A 17,725-nucleotide genomic window follows, 5' to 3' on the forward strand; every position below is an offset into this window, starting at 1 on the left:
ACTTTGTGCATTAGCTCTTAAGAGGGTCCTGCATTTCCAGTCATCTCTCCCTGGCAGACAGAAACCTGGCTGCTTTTCACAGCCACGTGTTATGTGGGCACCTCTCTCAGTTCTGGTGCTCTGGGCTGGGGAGCCCAGCTTGGGGTTTAGACCCCAGAATTCTCAGGGAGAACCCCCCAAAGATGAGATATCCTTCTGGACCTTCAGCTGCTGGCTGTTGTAGCCCAACCAGCCCTCTTGTGCCTCTGCAGTTCTCTATGTGACCTCCATTTTAGGTCCTTGGTTAGGAGGGTGCTCTCCAGCTCATCTTCAGTTGCAGTTGATTATTCAGGATAGTTTTCCTATATTTTAGTTGTAATTCCAGTTTGGTCCTTGGAGAGTGTCAGTGTAGCTTCCATTCAATCTTCCATTCAATCTTGGAAACTCCTGTTTTTTGTTTTTTTAATGCTCACCTGGGGATATTTTTTCCATTGCTTTTCAGAGAGAGTTTAAGGGACAGGGAGAGAGAGAGAGAGAGAGAGAGAGAGAGAGAGAAATTGATGTGAAAGAGACACATCAATTAGTTGCCTCTCTTAAGTGCCCTGACCAGGGCTGGGGATTGAGCCTGCAACTTAGGTATTTGCCCTCAGCTGGAATCCAACTCAGGACCCTTCAGTCCAGGGGCCAATGCTCTAACCACTGAGCAAACCTGGCTAGGGCTCAGACAATAATTTTTAAAAAGTTGTTATGAATATATTTTAAAGGAAAACATTAACACAATGAGTAAATAAATGGTAGGTATAAAGTAATAGATTTTATGGTATAAGCATTATATCTTATTTTTAAAATAAATGGAAATTTTAGAGCTGAAAATACAATATCTGAAGTGAAATTTCTACTGGATGGGCTTAGTAGATGATAGGACAATGAAAAAAAACAACATTGTGAATTTGAAGAAATGGCAATAGAAACTATTAAATTGAGGCTCAGAAAGAAGAGCCTTAAAATATGAATAAAGCATCAGTTCCTTGTGAGACAATATCAAGCATATATATAATCAGAATTCCAGGAGAGGAGTGGGGGGAATGGGGGAAGGAAATTTTTGAAAATATAATGGTCAAAGGTGTTTCCAGTTTTGTGAAAAAATATCAATTCATAGATCCAAAAAGCTCAGTAAAACCCAGCAGGATAAACACAAAGCAAGCTACAGGAGGGCACAACATAATCAAATTGGTGAAAACCAATGACAAAGAAAATCTTCAAAGACACCAGAGAAAAAGACACGTTTCATACAAGGGAAAGAGATAAATTTTGCTGACTTTCAACCATAGTGCAAACCAGGAGACAGGGGAATGATATCTATAAAGGCTGAAACAAGTCAACGTAGAATTCTATATCCAGTAAGAATGTTCTTCAGAGATAAAAGTGCAATAAAGATATTTCCAGCCCAGCCGGGCGTGGCTCAGTGGTTGAGCATCGACCTAGGATCCAGGAGATCGCTGTTCAATTCCCAGTCAGGGCACATGCCCGGGTTGTGGGCTGGATGCCCAGTTGGGGGCGTGCAGGAGGCAGCCGATCAATGACTCTCTCATCATTGATGTTTCTATCTATCTCTCTCCTTCTCCCTTCCTCTCTCTGGAATCAATAAAGATGTGTTTGTTTTTTTTAAAAAAAAGATATTTCCAGATAAACAAAACTCAATATATTGACAACAGACCTACATGCTATGAAATGTTAAAGGGAATTCTTTAGGCTACAGGGAAATGAAACCAGAGTGATACTTAGGTACAGTCATGTGCTATGTCATGATGGGGTCATTCTGAGAAGTACAATAGTGGACGATTGTGTCCTTGTGCTAACATCGAGTGCACTCACACAAGCATAGGTATTGCAGCTACTACACCCCTAGGCTATAGCCTACTGCTCCTAGACTACAAGCCTGTACAGCATGTTACCATACAAAATAGCATGAGATTAATTCAAGAACCAGAGAAAATGATGCAATCAGGAGACACAATAAATGTGAGATGTGTGAGGCTGTTTCCAGGGCACACAGCAGTTTTATAGCAAACTTTTTTAATAAGTAGAAAGTACACTCTAAAATAATGATAAATATTATAGTATAGTAAATACATAAACAGTAACAGCCGTTTATTGTCCTTATCAAGTATTACATACTGTACGTCACTGTGTGTCCCGTACTTTTATACAACAGGCAGGGCAGGGGTGAGTTTACACAGCATCGCCACACACACATCAGCAATGGGTTGTGCTATGACATCACAATGGCTATGATGTCACTAGGTTCCCTTATAATCTTATGGGACCACCACTGTATATGTGCCTGTTGTTAACAAAATGTTATGTGGTACGTGACTGTATACAAAGCAGGATGAGGAACGCTGGAAATGATAACTCTGAGGGTAAATTTTAAAGGGAATACAAGGAGAGACGTAAAGAACAGGCCCTTGTGTGCACACATTCCCCAAATAAGGTCCAGATCAAATGTGAAGCGCCCAGGAGCCACCTCATCAACGGCAGAGTTGCCAAGTGGAGTGCCGGCGTTACTAACCTAACTTCTGGCGCTGAGGCTGGCAAGCTGGGCCTCGGCCACTACGAAAGGCTCAGGCATGGTGCCGAGTGTGGAGCCTGGCCATCCCAGCTAACTCTGGCCGCACGCTACACTGTCTTCTCCACAGCCTCCCGACAGACACCAGCTCCTCTGGACTCGGGCCCTTATTCCGATCAGGTTCGGGGCCTACGAACACCGTATAACACTGCCCCATGATTCAGACATCAGCCCAAAGGGTTTTTCTTTTTCTGTTTTGGCTTGGAGATGCAAGGAGGAAAGGGGAGGACCAGCCAGTTTTCCCACACGGCCACCGGGACTGGCATTGTATCCAGCTTCTTCCTTCTTTAGGCCACTTTTTCTCCGCATCGCGTGTCTGCTATGTGTGCTGTGAGCTGCAGACTATCGAGTTTCGCCGTTTCCCTTAACTTGGCCACCCAGGGAGTCTTAAGAAAATGTGTTGTGTGAGTGAAGCATAAACTAAAATGTGTTAGCCAAGTGCTGCCACCCAAACAGTCCATATACAACCCAGAAAGTTGTAACTAGTTACAGGCTACCCCAGGGGTATTTCAGATTCGGTTCCAGACCAGCACAGTAAAGCGAATACAGCAATAAGGGGGTCACATGAGTTTTTGGTTTCCCAGTGCATATAAAAGTTATGTTCATACTATATTGCAGTCTTTTAAGTGTGCAATAGCCTAAAAACAATGTACATGTCTTTAAAAATTATGCTAACCATCACCTGAGCCTTCAGTAAGTCCTAATGTTTTTGCTGGTGGAGGGTCTCACCTCGATGTTGATGACACACAGCATCTGTGAAGTGCAGTAAGGCAAATAAAGTGAGGTACCCCTGTCATCACTCTGATCCTGGTGAGGAGCCCTTGGCTGTCTTTCCCATCACCACCAGATTGTCTATTGCAAGCTGTCATCCTAGTGCCATATCAGTACCATGCTCAAAGTCAGAACTCTCTTCTAATTGACCGTTGCTCTCCCCCGGAGGCATGACTGCCAATATGTCTGCAGTGAGGGCCCAGGGCTGGGGGAACAGGGGAAGCTAAGGATCAGAGATGATGGGTAGATGAAATAAATGTCGAGTATACTTGGAAATGCTTGAGGGAGACGTCATTTCAGTGCAATTTTATGCATTCTACACATCAGATATATGTGCATGTATATATGTGTATGTGTGTGTGTGTGTGTGTGTGTGTGTGTATTTCAGGCAGTTGAATTACAAAAGCAATGCAATACCAAAATATCAAAAGTGGAATTAGCAGCCCCCTTTCCCGCTTCCTCACTATTACCACAACCTACATATCCCTTCCTAGCCATGACCTTGGAAAGATGGTTTCACGGAACTTTACAAGTTTGCTCTGCCAAGCTGATGGTCTGAGACCCTCATTATGTTACGTTGTTGCTGATTCTCTTTTACATGACAAGAAAATGTCTTTGGGGCTCCCCTTCCCTGCTGGGACCACAGCTGGAAGTGCTGGCCTGTGCATTGCAGGTGCCGCCAGTGTCCCTTCACAGGAACTTGTATGGAAGCAGGACGAACACATGCACTTTAGAGACAGAAAGCCAGGAATCTCTTAAACCTCACAGTTTTGTTAGATAGGTCTCAAGGTCTGGGCCATTCTTCTTAAATGCTATTCTTGCTGAATATTAAAATGTATCGTAGTGTTTTGCAGACGAGCTGCAAATAGGATGAGCTGACAGGAACCAAGAGATCAGTGTAGCCACCAGAGTGTGTGCAAGCAACGGCTACGCCACCGCCCTGGGAGGCAGGGCTTTGAGTATGAACCCTCCTCCTTGCTACAGCCTTGTTCTATTCTCATTTTTAAAAAAGATTTTTAAATTGGCTTTTACAGAGAGAGAAAGGGAGAAGTAGAGAGAGAGAGAAACCTTGATGTGAGAGCAGAGCTTCGATCTGCTGCCGCCTGCACCCCCCCTACCAGGGACTGAGCCCAAAGCCCGGGCATGTGCAGGGGGGATGCCCGGCCAGCTGAGCCACACCGGCCAGGGCACAGTCTCATTCTTGAATAGAGCACCCCAAGCTGTGAGCCCCTTGAGTTCAGTAACAATTTTATATCTAGGACTTTATCTTAAGGAACTAATTATACCGGAGATAAAGGTGGAAAAGACATTGTTGTGGCATTGCTTACAATGTCCAGTGACGGAGTTAAGTGAATTTTGGAGCATTCATACAGCAGGTGATGCAGCCTGAAGGATACAGACCTACAAGGACACCAAATAATATATAGATCTAAAATGACACCAAGATAGCATTACAGATGGTATTCATAGTCTGACTATATTTTTCTAAAAATATTTATAAGTGTTTATGTGCACAGAAATAAATCTGGGAAGATACACAGTAGGTGTGAACTGGTTACCTGTATTTGGTGGGACTAAGTGAAATGATCTTTGTACTTCTATGTATATTTCTTTCTACAATAAGTTTTTAAAAAGTCTGTTTTGTGGTGTTGGTGTGTGTGTGGTTTTGTGATTTTAAGAGAAGAGCAAGAAAATCAAATGTTTTCCAAAACCCTCTTCTCATAAAAGGAACAAAATGGACTTATCGAAATTCAATAACATAAAAGTGAGATGGTTACAAAAGCTGCCAAATTAGGAAGGATTCGCCATTCCAAACATTAGGTAAAGCAAGATATAGCTGGTTGTAGAAGGTGCAAAGGGTTTGGTTTCCCTTTTCATCTCATTATATCCAAAGCCGAGAGATTTCCAGGATGGGAGCAGATCTAAGATTCCCGGCAGCTCCTCTCCTCATTGTAACATGGCTGTGGCGACGAGCCTGGCAGGGTTTTTATTGATTCTGTTGGGACAGCTGGGCTGTGAAATGTCACATACCATGGACGACCCACATTCACCCTGCAACATTTCTCCTTCCCCAGCTGCCGGGAGGCCAAGCAGGTGCCTTGGAAGCAGGTTACAGCCATGGGCTCTCAGGGGAACCTGCAGAGGAGGCCCTGCCAGGAGGTGTAGTTAGTACTCAGCCCAACTGCAGTTAGTACTCAGCAGGAATGTGGTGCTGGGGAAACACTGCGACATTTCTCTACACTTGAAACACCAAGTTTATCAGAGAGAGAACCAGAATTCAATGTAAAACTGTCAGAATGAAGGGGTGCAGGAAACCCACTGGGTGTTCAGGAGACTCCCTGCAGGGGTGGGTGAGTGATGCGTGACAGGTGGCAGTGGGGGGAGGAGTGTTTGCAGGAAGAAGGGGGAGGAGCAGGAGCCAAGGTCACAGGCTGGTCAGCGATGATTGTGGGGGCAGGTTTCTCGAAGCAGGAGGGCTGGAGGTCAGGTGAGTTGGTGTTAGAATGTGTCTTAGGGCACTTGTGCTTCATGCTGTGGGGAAACAGGAGAATTGTAAGAAGAGAGATAACGGTTGGTTTTCATTTCTTACTTCAGCTGCAGTACAAGGCATGGGCTGGGATTTTTTTCATACACAGTGTGCTCAGTAAATATCTGTTGAATGAATGGTCAGTGAAAAAAGGAAAGAAAAATGTACTTTTCAGTAGGCTTAGTGGGCTTGCAGCAAAGGGCAAGGGTGGGGAACGTGACACATGTTGCAGGCCCACTGCAACTGTGTGTCATTTTGTTTTCAGTGTGCTAGTGTTGTAAGGAAAGATGAACCTTGGATCTCTAGAGCTAAGACTGCTGACAACTAGAAGCAGCAGCACCACCTGGGAGCTTGTGAGGAATGGAGAATTTCCAGTCGCCCTCTCCTGCCTCCCCTCCTGGACTCAGAATCTGCATTTCACAAGATCCCCAGGTGAGGAGCAGGTCTAGATGCAGACTCTGGCTGTGTGATGAGTCATCAGAAGAACCTGGGAGAAGTGAGAGGAGCTAGGAGACCTGAGGAATCCACCTTTCCCCACCTCTCTGCTCGAGGCTAAAAGTGGAGTCACACTAACAGAAACCTATAGTTTTCTCTGCAAACTCCAGCAATTTCATATCATTCAAACTCATACATTGGGAACGCCAAGAGGGAGACTTCTGTGTTCATGCACCCTCCCCACTTCACTCAGTTACCTGTGGTGTCACCCTCTCCCTGCTCTCCTGCCTGGGTCCCAGCCGTGCCTCCTGCGGAGAGATGGTCAGGATGCTTGCCTCGAAGGGCCCTCCCTCTCAGAGGCGACACCCAATATTAACATCAAACACTGCCATTTACCAGGTATGGTTCTAGGTGCTACATTTGTTTTTAATCTTGTGGAACAGACATAATTATCATTCCCATTTTATAGATGCAGAAACTAAGGCCCAGAGAGGGTGAGTAACTTGCCTGAGTCACACAGCTTATAGATGGAATTATGCCTGTGTATCATTGGGACCCTGCAGGAGAGCTGCTTGGTGCTCTGAGTATTGGACAGAACCTTAGCAAAAGAGCTTGTTCCACTTATTGCTGGACGTATGAGCTAAAAGCTGGGGATACCACTGAGAAGGAACAAGAGACTTGGTGAATGGTTTTAAATGAGTTAAGGAAACCAGGACATGAAGACTCTCACTATGACCATGCCACTGTGGGGCAGGTGAGTTTCCAAGGTGCTCTTACTGGGTGCCCAGAACCTCCAGCTTAATCAGGCCTAAACCCTAGCCTGTGTCCCTGGGACAAATAGAGGGGCCTCACTGAAGGATGCAACTGTCATATTCACAGTCAGCTGTGTGTGAGGAAGGCTGGACAAGAGCAGGAGAAGTGGGACAGAGGTGAGGAAGGGACACCGGGCCAGGGCCATAGGGACCTCCCGGACGAGGCAGCTGATGGATTTATTTGTCCCAGGGGCTTGAAGCCCCAAAGGTAAATGCTGACTATCCAAAGGGGAAAGGTCTTCACCAGTGGCCCCGGGATAACTGAGGGACCAAAACAGGACCCCCCACTCTCGGGGCAGCCTGGTGCCAGAGGTCCAACCTTGGGCCGTGCCCCCGGGTGAGAGAAGAAGGAAGCTGGTGCCCAGGGAGACGGAGGGTCCGTCCCAGGTCCTCTGTGGTCTGAGTGGCTGAGTCTGTCTGCGTGGTGCCCACTCAGAGCTGCTGTGAGAAAGAGGAAGCGAGAGGGAGCTGTGAGCGGTGCCCACAGAGCCGGCCGTGAGACACTTGGCAGCCACTGCGGGCCGGCGCTGCGGGAGACAGCGCGGGGCAGGTGCGGGCTGGGCGGGCGGGCGACTGCGCGCGCTGCGCACCGGTAACGAAACGTGGGCAGGGGAGGTCGTCAGACGCCCAGAGGCAAAATGTCATCCTCTGCTGTCTCCCGGCGAACCTGCGGCGGGCGCCCGGGCCGCAGATGCGCGGAGGCGGAGCGGAGCCTGCCCAGGGCCCGGCGCGGACAGGGCGGGGCGGGGCGGGCCGCGCGCGGGAGACGGGCCCACGACCCCAAAGGGAGACCCGGAGGAATTCAGGGCCCGCCTCCTCCCTGCGCCCTGCCGAGCGCGCCCGCAGCGGGAGGGCGGCCTCCGCGCCGGCGGGCGGCGCTGCAGCGGAGGAGCGGGAAGGGTGTCCTGCCACCCAGGTCGAGGAGAGGCTCTGCGGCAAGGGAGGGTGGGCAGCGGGTCCTCGAGGCTGAACGAGGGGAGAAAGGGGGGGACGGGAAGGGGGGAGAAGGGGATGACTAAGTTGGTTCTCGTGCGGGTGTTTTTTCTTGTCTATAAAGCATTTACCCTCCCCCAACTCACTCCTTTTACAGAGGACAGTTGTCGTGTGAGGTTGTGTCCGGTTTGTGTTTAGACTGTGCAGTGTCCTTTTTGTATGGTTAACACACTCCCCGTGTGTCTTCAGATGGCGAGTCCGGGGGTATCTTCAGTGGCCGCTCACTTGCCCTTGCCCGGCGCAGGGTGGGGGCTGTAGATCCGCAGGGACATTCAAGCAGGGTCTTGCCGGGGCCCAGCACAAATTTCTTATTTGCAGGGATGGTAGTTTTTCATCTTCAGTTGTCTCTGGTGCAGTTTGTATGAAATAATTATTGTGCTGTTAACGGAAGACCACTCTGTAATTGAAAGAAATAAAAAGTTGCAGCTATTTTGTTGATACTCTGAATGCCTCTAAGTAAATACAATTTTTAATTTTTTTCAAAAAGGACTCTTGTAGCTTGAAAGCAAAGGACTTTCTATTTTAAGACACTTGTATTTTCTTCAAGAACATTTCTACTCTCCTCCTACCAAACTGTTTTACAAAAGGGATCTCCTCCCCTGGAGGAAGAATTGGGTGTGTGTGTGTCATGTGGATGTCCCTTAGAGGCCAGAGGCAGTGGCCTCCTGTATGACTTTCCTCAGGACCTGGGTGCAAGATAAGGAAGCTGGGGTGACAAGGCACCCAGAGGGGCAGGGGCTGGCTCCTGGAGGGCTCCAATGCCTTCTCTCCCCTTTGCTTCTGCCTCCTTTCCTCAGCAGCTTCAGGCTGTCTCACCTGAACGGGTTTCCCCTGCTGGATGGCCACTGTTGGGGTCATACAGGGAAGGCCTTTAGCTCACACCTGCTGGCCTAGCAGTGAGTGACTCCTGAGCTGCGGGTTCTGTAGCCAGACAAAACGACATGGACTGAGGAAACACCGCAGGTTCCAAATGATAACCTCAGCTTCTATGTGTTTTTAAAAACATCTGACTGAACTTCGCATAACTGAATACAGGGTTCAATGCATGCACACAAAGCAAAAACAAAATAAACCGAAATACCCCCTCCCTCCCAATTCTTATGAATAGAAGCGAGATATACACCTTGGTGATGTACAGTGAAGATCTATCCACAAGGATGGCTCTGGGTAAAAGCTGGTGGTGGCGCCTGCCCTCTTCCTGAGCCAACACACACTTCGCCCCACTGGCCTTTTATGAGGATGTCCCAACAGAGGGCGTGCTCCTCAGCAAGCCGGCCAGGAGCCGGCAGCGAGCCTCCTCAGGCGATGGGGACAAGGGCACAGGCCAAGAATGCACAGGTGCTGAAAGCAGGGCTCCTCTTTCAGCAGAAGGTCCGTGTGTCTCCCGTGAAGAGAAAGAGATAGAGTCTGCACCAAGCAACAGCCACACTGCCTTCCTCCCAGAGGCCAGATTGCGAGGGAAAGAGGAAACCAAGGACAAAGAGGAGGCCAGGCTGAGGGTGGCGAGCACGCAGCATCGTGAAGGAGACGCACTAGTCACCCGGCTGCGTTTTCTTTGATTACACATTTTGGCTGTTTCTAACGCTATTGCTTAAATCAGTTCACCCTCCTAACGCACCGATTCTCGTTGTGTGGCTCGCATGAGACCTTCGAGCTTGGGAGGGCAGGTGTAAACGTTGCTTCTCTATGAAAATTGCCCTGATTTAAAACCATTGAGAATTAGTTGATGTCATCTCCGCCACCGTAGCATCGCCACAGCCTGTTGCTCTTAGCTGTGCACGCGTGTGCCTCCCAGCGGCTTGGGGACTCCTTGGAGGCTGGAGGCCTATTCATGTTTGCATTTTGCGTGCAGTGCTGTGGGCGTCCTCGGTTCTATAGACACAGACGTGAACAAAGCCGCCTCCATCTTCCCGCCCCCTCGTGCTGTGCCCTGTGACCAGCCTCGCTGTCCTCACCCAGCACATCGGAGCCCTTTAGCTGATGATTATCTGTGTCCCATAAAATGTAGCCACAAATACTTTTGCCTGTGATGGCCAGGGTGACAACCCAGATTACTATTAGGCTGGCGACAGTACCCACCGGCAGGAGGGGTGGCCCCTGGCACCACTGCATTCTCGGTCCCTTGGTCTAAAGGTTGACGGACCTTTCGTACCTGAGTTATAGTCTAATACAGTACAGTAATGGGAATCTTTGGCAGAGAGTAAATTGTGCAAAAGTGCTGGGATGCCTGTGTGCTCCGGCCTAGCCCTCCCGTAAGTAAAATACCCAGTAATAAATTCTGTCTGCCCTTTGGAGCTGGCGCTCCATCGTTCAGTGTGAAGACTCCTTCTCATCTCGGGTCGTTACACCTTTGCCCCATCACCCGACATCGGCACCCAATAAATATTTGTTGAAGTAAATGGACAATGAAATAGAAACAGGACAATTGGAGCTATGACTTTGGAAACAAAAAATGACAAGTTTTTAAAGCAAAAGCAATAACAATGTGTAGTGGATTTTCAAAATATGTGAAAATAAAGCCTGGCTGCAGAGCATGGGAGACAGAAGGTTGGGGGGCACCTTGTGGAGGTCTCACCTGAGCACACAGCAGACGGCGGTAAACTAAAGATTTCTATTACAAACTCTAGAGCAGCCACTGAAAACATAAACACAAATAAGCCAGTAGTGGAGATGAAAACAGAATAAAAATACCTGTAATAACCAATGAGCAGTAGCCAAGCCGAAGTGAAAGTGTGAGAAGCAGAGCTGAGGCTGCCTGGCGCCTGGACCGTGCCTTTGCTAGAAAACCCGTGGGAGAACGTGCCGCAAGGCGCATCAGAGCAAAGAAGGTCTTCTGAGCAAGAGGGAACCTTAACTCTAGGAGCTGAAAAGCATTTTAGGAGAGAAGTGAGATAAGACGTTCTGGGGAGGGAGGGTCGCATGTGCAACGGTGAAGGTGGGAGAAGAGCATTCATGCAGAAAGCAGTGAGAGAACACTGGGTCCTCAGGTGCTTGAATTTGGACTTGGCCGTAGGCATGAAGGACGCTCTTGCCACCTCTGAATCAGGCCCTCCCCTCAGGGGCTCTGGACATCCCTGTTTACGTGATATAATCATGTTTTCTGGTGTTATATTGCACATACGATTTTGAGTCAGAAAGCCCTGGGGTTTATATCCAGGTCCTCCACTTAGACCTGAATGATTGGAGGGGGGGTGCAAATTATTTAATTTAACCCTGAGTTCTTCTAGGAGCCATCAGTCCTATAAAGGACACCACTGCCAGTCAGGGGCCTTCCTTAGAGGAGGACACGTGATCCAGGCTCATCAACAAGGTCCCTTTTCCCCTGACCACACAGCTGAGTCAGGCATGGGATGTGACACAGGCCTGGCCTGTCTGGGTTCCTCTTTTCTCTTGGCTTCTAGCAACAGGGTGGTATGAACCTAAATTTGCTAGGATGTGCAGAGATCCTACTAAGGAATGAAGCCAGAATATAAGACTGCAGGGTAAGGAAGGAGGGGGCTCGATAACACATTCAGAGTCTCCGGAGGGGCTACGGTCGAACCTGAAAGAGCGGCCCTGGGACTTTTTAATTCTGTGAGCCAATAATTCCTCAACTGTACCCCTTTTGTAAGCAAATTTTTAATTCATTTTGGACACAATCAAAAGCACCCAAATGATACAGTATTCCTGTGAGGATGAAATGAAATAACGTGTAATAAACAGTACGTGCTCCATCAATACTGGCTGTGGTCACTGTCACCCTATCACTACACACACCCTAATGCCATCGAATCCCCTGTACAAGACAATGTTAAGAACTCTGTTTTATGGAGGGACTTGGAGAGGTGAAGGAACGTGTTAAAGGTCCCCAGGTTGGTAAGTGACAGGATTTAGACATCTCCACTCTTCACCCAGTCTCTGCAGGAACATTGTCAGCACATAGTAAGCAGTTGGTCATGCTGACTCTCTTCTGCTCTCCCGCAAATGAGGCCCTAAAACCCTGCCTGTTTCGCCCGGATGTCTATGAGAAGGCAGATGCTGGGAAGTTGCTTCTCCAGATCCTGGCTCCTCTATGTACAGTTTGCTCTTCAGAGCATTGTCTTGGAGTGACCTGACCTACGTCATGCTTGGATCTTCCCGACCTGCCTCTGAAGGCCTGTCCTCTCAGCCGACCTCTGAGGTTCTCAGCCACCTCTCGAGGTGGGCACCCCACAGATTTGCTGGAACTGGCTGCTTGTCTAGCTCTTTGACTGGCATTAGTCTCAGACGTCTACCAGTTTCTTCCTGGGCAGGTGTGTCCCACAGCTTCTTCTGTGTAACTCAGGTGGTCCCGCAGCTGCTCGGGCCCGGCGTGCACCCTGGTGCCCTCTCCTCCCACCCAGTTCACCAAAGTAGTCTTGGTTCTTTCTCCTTGGTGGCCAGGTTTGCCAGTCACGTGAGCATGTTCATGAAAAGCAATCCCGTGCAGAGCGGGAATGATCGTGAGCAGCACAGCCTGAACCGGGGTTTCACAGCAGGCCACCGAGGGAATCCCCAGGTCACCCATTGACTAAATGTTGGAAAAGCCTAAAAGTAAGAAGACTAAATATTTTGATTCAGAAATTTGGATCAAGAGACCTTCTTTCAAATGACATAAACATCTAACACCCCTGAAATTAACATAATATTGTATGTTGACTATAATTGAAAAGAATTTTAGAAAGAAATAAATGAAAAAGGAAGAACTCTTCATTAAGTCTCCAGCCTCCGTGTTAAAAATGAGGACTCCCAGCTCCGATGCTCGCAGACCCGTCCGCAGGGAGCGCTGGGAGGGGCCTTGCAGGTCCATCAGTGCCACTCCTGAGCCCCTCTCTGTTGGAGAAGAGCCTCCCTTCCTCACAGAACCTCTAAACTCGGGCAGTAATGGTCCCCTCCAAAGACTACCTTGCTCAGCCTTCCCTGCCAAAGAAGGCGGCCAAGCAGAACTGATTGGGGAACATAGATCTTTAAAGTGGCCGGTGCGGCTGCAAGGTGGCTTCCCAGCCCCTTCCCCGTTCTTGCCTAGAACCCAGATATCAGGGCCACAGCCGAAGTGGCCGTCCTGCAGCCCGAGGAGAACTTGAGGCTGAGAGCCATTGGAAATGACCCGTGGAACAGAAAGACCGTGTTGCGATCGGCACAGCCCGAACTGTGTATCTCTAGGCTTTTTCAAGTGAGAGGGAAAGAAAATTCAAAGTCATTGCTGCTGGCGGTGCAGCGTCAGCCCTGACAGATACGGTGACCGGGGAACATGGCTGAGTAACCGGTGAGCCGTGGTTTCCTCCCTCGTAAGCCGGTGGGGTTCTGTGCGATCACTCCCACGCTTCTAAAACTCTACCACTGTAAGGCTCTGTGTGAGTGCACAGGTGCAAAGTCCCCAAGGCTTCCTGAAGCCTGTTCTACCTTGGCCTTCTGGGCAAACCTGAAAGCATGTACGTCCTTAGGCAGAAGTCAAAATAATTATGAACAGAGGCTTACCACATGACCCAGCAATCCTCCTCTGAGCATGTATCCAGGAGAAAGAAAAGCATCCATGCACAGAAAAACCCACAGCTGAGTGTTCACAGTGCATTATTCTTAACAGCTTAAAAGTGGAAAAAACTGAATGCACATTCAGTCCCGAATGAACAAAATGTGGTATATGCATAGCCCACGGACACAGACAATAGCGTGGGGAGGGCCAGGGAGGGGCGGGGCTGGGTATAGGTGGGCAAAGGGGGGAAATGAGGGACATCTGTAATAGTGTCAACACTAAAGGATTTAAATAAGAAATGTGGTATATGCAATGTGGTTATGGAACACTAGTTATCCATAAAAAGGAATGAAGTACTAAGACATGCTATGCATGAACCTTGAAGACATTATGCTGAGTATAAAAGGGCAGACGCAAAAGACCACGTGTTATATGATCCATTCACATGAAATGTTCAGAATAGGCAAGTCTATAGAGGCAGGAAGAGCAGCGGTTGCCAGGGTGGAGGGAGGGGAGAAGGAGCTGCCCATGGGTGTGGTTTCTTTTTGGGTGACGAGCGTGTTCTGGAATTGCATCGTGGTGAGAGTGGCACAGCTGTGAATATACTCACACCACTGACCTGTGTGCTTTCCAGTGGGAGTTGTATGGCATGTGAATTATATCTCATTTTTTAAAAAGAAGCAATTTGAAGCATTTTGAGTGAAATGGACGGCACCAGGACCAGCTTCCCCGGGCCATGCGTTGGCAAGTGTGCCCTAAGAAAAACAGGAGGAGTGGGGGGCTGGGGGAAGCCTCTAAGAAAGGTCAGTCTGTTTTCCAGTGAATGGCTCAGCTCTGAGGCATGACCTCACAGCTGAATATCTTACACCTTGGAAGGAAATCAGCATCGTAATAGTTGTCAAGTAACTTGGTCTAGTATACAAATCATATCTTAACTAAAATGGGGGTGTAAAAGGTTGGACTCCAAAGAATTTTCAATAACTTCCTAGTCATTTTCACAATAACGACCCCCAACACAATATCCCTCTTATGCCCATGACTGGAGCATCGGTGAGTGGTGTTTCAGAGCCTGTCAGGACCTCAACAGAGACCAGGGCTTGGCATTTCATCTGCACTCGGCCCATACAGGGAGTGTGAGCTGTGGACCAAGGACAACTTTGGATTTTTCCTTAAAACCAGGAAACTTCTTTTTCTCAACTTTATAATCTTCATGTGGCCTTGTATAATATAGGACCTGAGATGATAAGCTGCCGAGAAAAGAACAATGGGTCCAAGTCTGACTTGTACAGAGAGACTTCTCTGTCCTTAGAGGAGAACCTCTGACCCTCAGTCTCCTTATTACAAAACAAGGCAATCAAATCAGATGATTTTGTAGAGTTACTTTTAGTTTAAATTTCTATTAATCTCACACCCTGCGAGTGATGAAGTGGGAAATCTCAGTGTTAGATTTTCTCTGGGGCAGATGGTAGAGGTCCAGGCAGATCTGGAGCACACTGGAGCACATCAGGGCACCCATTCCTTCCCAGACTTTTGGGATGACCTCAAGGTGACTCCAACTCCCTCCCTCACTCCAGCTTCTGGTGTCCTGCACCACACATCACGTCCCAGTGGGCCTTGTAATTTGGGTACCAAGCCTGCTCAGAAGTGAATATCCTCCTGATGGCACACCACAGAGAAATAGAATAGTTCCTCTGTGGAGTGTTGGAAAAACACATCACCAACACCACCACCAAATCCCATCACACAGTGGCGACGTAGCAAAGGGAGCTGACAGAAAAAGCATCTCTCAACCAGGTGTCGTCTGTGCACTTTCCTGCCCTTGAACTGTTTTCCTAGGTGTGTAGTTCCTGTGCATATTGATACTATACAAGTGTGCTTTTCAAGCTTTGCCCCAGAGCAACGGCTTGCCTGGTCAGTCTGGCGCCCTCGCCCACCATGCTTGGGCTGTGCGGTGGAGCGCGTGCTGACGGGCTAGCGCGCCGGCCTGCTGGGGGCCTGCTGTCCCGTCTCGCAGGGTGGGAAAGAGAAACGCAATACTGGCAGTGTGCCAGGCTCCTGGCAGCAATCCCTCCCTTCTCCAAAGTGACTGGTCATGTGTCTGACAGGTTGTGCGGATGCCCGGCCAAGGGTAGATCCTGGGGCCCTGGCAGCTGACCCAGGTCTTCGGGGCATTTAAACCAATGCTACCCTTCAACTAGGCTATTGGGAGCTTTGCACTAGCTCAGCAGAAAGGGCACCTGCCAGTTTCCAGTTAAATATGGGAAACCAAGCAGAAGCCATGGGCTCCTGATCTATGTGACCCTCGGCCTGGGTTTTGTGATATATACTAGCAAAGTGAACTGCTCATTTTCACTTAGGGGGCCATTTGCAAGAATTAACTTTTTGTGCTCTTTAGAACGGCATTGCTCCCTTTCTTTGGGACTGTTTTCAAATATGTACCAGTCTCTTTAATATGGAAATTCCTAATCACCCCATACCTTTCCTTTTCTCTTTTTAAACATGTAAGATGGAGTAGAACCAAATAGAATGAAGTAAGCACAGGGTAAGATTTAAAGTAGTATCTTTTTCTAATTTTTAATTTGTCTAAAAATTAGAAAAATCATAAACCTAGTTTTCTTGATTTTTTCTTCCTATTGGGGCCTATAAAGAAGTTTTGTACATTTGTGTATAACTTACACTCCACGTCTTTACCTGAATGAGACACTGACTGTCCCAGATCGAGGCAGTGCACTGGCACCACCTGACAACATAGAACGGATCCCATGGTAGCACACGCCCTTACCTGAAAGTCACCTGCTTCAGCAGTGGCTGAGTTCGAGTCTAGAGGCAGGCTTGCATTCAAAACCCAAATCCCAGCTCTGCGTGGTAAGAATGCAATGACCTGTAAAAATGTTGGCTTGCCTATTTAAAGTAAAATTCTCTGGTAATGCAGAATTCTCTTCCACGTAAATTCAACTGTCATTAACTTAAATACAAATATTTTGTTAGGTAGTATCAGCATAATTGCTGGAAGGAAAAGTTGCTTGAGAATTTTAGTGTATTAACTATTTACAAACTTATGGCTAGTCCTAAGTCCAGGTGACTTCACCAACTTAAAAAGGCATAGCATCGTATACCTTTGACAGAAAATTACACTTAGAGAAATTTACAGGGTAGCTATTCTCATATACAAAATCTTTTGTTGTTGTTATTGTTGTTGTTGTTAACCCTCACCTGAGGATATTTTTCCATTGCTTTTTTAGAGTGGAAATGAGGGAGGGGGAGGGAGAGAGAAACATACAACATGAGAGAGACGCGATTGGTTGCCTCTTGCACAAGCTCCGACTGGGACCCGGGATCAAGCCTGCAAGAGGCATCTGCTCTTGATGGGAATTGAACACACGACCCTTCAGTTCATGGGCCAACACTCTTAACTGCTGAGCCAAACCGGAAAGGGCTCATATACACAATCTTATACTCACAAAACTATTTGCTGTGGCACTATAAGAAAAAAGTATAAATAACGCACATGGCCATTGGTAGAAAATGGTTAAATAAAATCTAGTACAGCTACATAATGGATACCATGTATCCATTTAAAAGGGAGAGGCTCTCTGAATTTTAAAGATACACTGTTTAGTAAAAAGAAAGAGAGGCAGCAGAACAGCGTTGTTAGTATCATTAGTATCATAATCAGTGCAATGAAAGGAAACAGAGAATGTACTTGAGTTTGAAGTATACGGAATATTTCTGTAGCAACGCCAGAGGGCTGCCCTCCAGGGCAGACACTACACCACCGGACACAGAAGGGAGATTTACTTTCCACTCTCCATCCTTTATGATTTTGTGCTGTGTGGATATAGTAAATATTTTTTAAAAACTGTAAAGGAAATAGAGGTATATAGTAGGATTTCTACATTAAAATGCATTTAGTGTACTTCCAGGTAGGCACCCTTTTAACTAATTGGTTACTTAAAGGCATTTTAACATTTGGATTGTTCTCCCATCTTAAACTGGTCTTGACGTGGTTGGTTCAGTTTGACCACTGAAAAAACCGAACTTTTACCTACCCCTTCCCTTTTCTAAAGGAAGGATCTAACGCCATGTGTTCTGAAAGCTGCGTTTAAGTT

Source organism: Miniopterus natalensis, chromosome 9 (assembly GCF_054644295.1).
Source record: "Miniopterus natalensis isolate mMinNat1 chromosome 9, mMinNat1.hap1, whole genome shotgun sequence".
NCBI lineage: Eukaryota > Metazoa > Chordata > Mammalia > Chiroptera > Miniopteridae > Miniopterus > Miniopterus natalensis.